Here is a 3319-nt window from a genome sequence, read left to right as displayed (position 1 = left end):
TTCTAACTTTATTCCATGGTGATCTGATAGTACACAGGTGATTACTACAATTTCTTTATATCTATAGATGTTTACCTTGTTTCCAATTATGTGATCAATTTTTGAGAAGGTTCCATGAGATGCTGGGAAGAAGGTATATTCTTTTCTGTTTGGGTGGAACGTTCTATAGATGTCTGTTAGGTCCATTTGGTTCATTATAACTGTTAGTCCTCTTATTTCACTGTTAAGTTTCTGTCTGGTTGACCTGTCCATTGGTGAGAGAGGAGTATTGATATTACCCTCTATTAGAGTGTGGGATTTGATGTATGTTCTGAGTTCTAGTAATGTTTCTTTTACATATGAGGGTGCTTTTATATTAGGAGCATAGATATTCAGGATTGAGACTTCCTTCTGATGAATTGTTCCTGATATGAGTATAAAGTATCCATCTCCGTCTCTTCTGATTGATTTTAGTTTGAAATCTATTTTGATAGATGTTAGTATAGCCACACCCACTTGTTTCTTTGGTCCAATTGATTGGAAAACCTTTTCCCAACCCTTTACTCTGAGGTAGTGTCTGTCGTTGTGTTTGTGGTGTGTTTCTTGTAGGCAGCAGAATGTTGGATCCAGATTTCATATCCATTCTCCTAACCTGTGCCTTTTTATAGGTGAGTTGAGTCCATTGATATTAAGCGATATTAATGACTAGTAGTTTGTGACGCGCTTCCTGACCAGCAGGAATGGACGGTCACAAAATCAAGAATCCTTCTCAATCACAATTTATTAGAGCTCCTTGATTGAAAGGGGGAATGGGGAACAGGGATGACGAGAGAGAGCGAAAAATCCAAAGACAGCTGCTTTTCTAGGGTGAGAGGCTCGAATGCTGATTGGTTGATGCCATTCTACTAGGACCCAAGGCCACGGGACAGGTCAGGAGACCGAGTCTCTTGAGATGCAAAACAAGGCTCGAGCACACCCGCCCAAGGCGGCAACATCAAAGGATATGTATACCTCCAGGCTGAAGGACTGCTGGCACTATCTGGCCAAGGCGACATCCAGGCGGCTCCCCTGGTGCTATTGTTTGTGTGTTTCCCTTCTTTGATTTGTGCTGGTGGAGGGTTGTCAGATGTTTGTGTTATTATGGGTGTTGTTGGCTTCCATGGTTTGTGATTTTCCTTGTAGTATTTTTTGTAAGGCTGGGTTTGTGGCTACATATTGTTTAAATCTGTCTTTTTCCTGGAACATCTTGTTTTCTCCATCGATGGTAAATGCAAGCTTTGCTGGGTCTAGTAGTCTGGGCTTGCATCCTTGTTCTCTTAGTTTCTGCAGCACATCTATCAAAGACCTTCTGGCTTTCATGGTTTCCATTGAGAATTCAGGTGTAATTCAGATAGGTTTCCCTGTATATGTTACTTGACCTTTTTCCCTTGTAGCTCTTAATATTTGTTCTTTATTCTGTATGTTTTGTGTTTTGATTATTATATGGTGAGGGAATGTTTTTTTTTTATCCAGTCTATTTGGTGTTCTGTATGCTTCTTGTACCTTCATAGGAATGTCCTTCTTTAGATTGGGAAAGTTTTCTTCAATAATTTTGGTGAATATATTTTCTGGACCTTTGAGCTGTAAATCTCCTTCTTCTACACCTATTATTCTTAGGTTTGGCCTTTTCACAGTGTCCCAGATTTCCTGGATGTTTTGTGTTAAGAATTTGTTGGATTTGTTTTGTTCTTTAATCAGTGAGTTTATTTCCTCTACAGTATCTTCAGTGTCTGAGACTCTTTCTTCTATCTCTTGTATTCTGTTGGTAATACTTGTCTCTGCAGTTCCTATTCATTTACCCAGACTTTCCATATCCAACCTTCCCTCGGTTTGTGTTTTCTTCATTACCTCCATTACATTTTTCAGGTCTTGAACTGTTTCTCTTACCTGTTTGATTGCTTTTTCTTGGTTTTCTTGTTTTTCTTGGGTATCTTTGACAGATTTAGTCATTCCATCTACTTTTTTGTTTGTTATCTCCATTTCTTTACAGCAGTTTTTCACATCCTGTTTAAGTTCCTTTATTATTTTCATATAGTTCCATTTAGAGTCTATTTCTTCTATTTCTTCTGGAGTAGGGTGTTCAATTCTTCTAGTTTCATGATTGCTGGATTCTGGTGATGTCATGTTGCCTTTCAGGTTGTTGGAGGAATTTTTGCATTGGCACCTGCCCTTCTCTTCCTTCAAATGGAGCCAGGAGCGTCTTGGTGTCTTGGTTCAGTCTTTGCTGTGACTGACTCTCTGGGTGGATCTCTTCAGTGCAGGAGCAGGAACTGTTCCTGTCTGGATGGAAATCCTCAGCACAGACACAGGGTCTCTTGGTAGTCCAAGGACACCCTCTGGTTGGAACTCCTCAGCACAGAAATAGGGATAACTGGTATTCCAAGGATACAGGAGACAAAAGGGTAATCATGGGGACAGGGCAGGGCAGGGTCGAGTGGAACACATAAGACCCTGCAGCAGGAGCTGGGGGCAGGTGGGCTGTGCTCCCTTCCAGGACAGTCTGCCCAGGATAGCACACACTCATCCCTCTGGATGGAACTCCTCAGCACTGAAATAGTGATAGCTGGTAGTCCAAGGATACCACAGCCCTCTTACCTCATTCTCAAACAACATGGGGCCTTTGAACTATAACAGGTCAGAAACCACTGGAAACATGCCATTATCAGTTTGTTGCTATGCCTGATCTGGTTTATGCCAGTTAAATTTGAGGTATCATGTTGCAATATTGGGATAAAAGCTGAAAAGTACAAATAAGTCCAATGTCCATCTATTAGATATATCCATTTGGTCTTCAGTGTGATGAACCCACAATCAGCTTTCATACACTATCATAGCTGATTCAGCAATCAGTATGATATCCTTCCCATGTAGCTTCTACATATGGAGAGAAGAGTTAATTAACATCATATTATTTAGGGGTTAAAACAATTATGGGCCTGTCTTTCTGGGCTAAAACCAGGTTCTCAGTCAGCCAATGTCTCTAGTCTCACATCTGTATAACATATTCTTGTGAAGAGGAGATTACATCTAATATCTGTGGAGTGTGATCCTTTGGACTGTGATCTGTTCTCTTAGTTTTGATTATACTTTCCTGTTGAGTGTTGAAGACTATGCAGTTGGCAAAAATTACTTTATCTTTCTGAGCTATCAAAGTCTCTAGAGAAACTAGTCCTCATAGGTCAATTGTGTGTAAGAGTAACCTCAGACTCTTCTAGCTTTATCTCCCAGTTGTCCATCAATGTGAGAATAAGTTAAAGACTTTGCTTTCTAAATTGTGACTTCCATTGAAGCTTTGAGCAAA

Source organism: Myodes glareolus, chromosome 2, assembly GCF_982192425.1.
Source record: "Myodes glareolus chromosome 2, mMyoGla1.1, whole genome shotgun sequence".
Classification (NCBI taxonomy): Eukaryota; Metazoa; Chordata; class Mammalia; order Rodentia; family Cricetidae; genus Myodes; species Myodes glareolus.
This window is presented reverse-complemented; position numbering follows the sequence as displayed.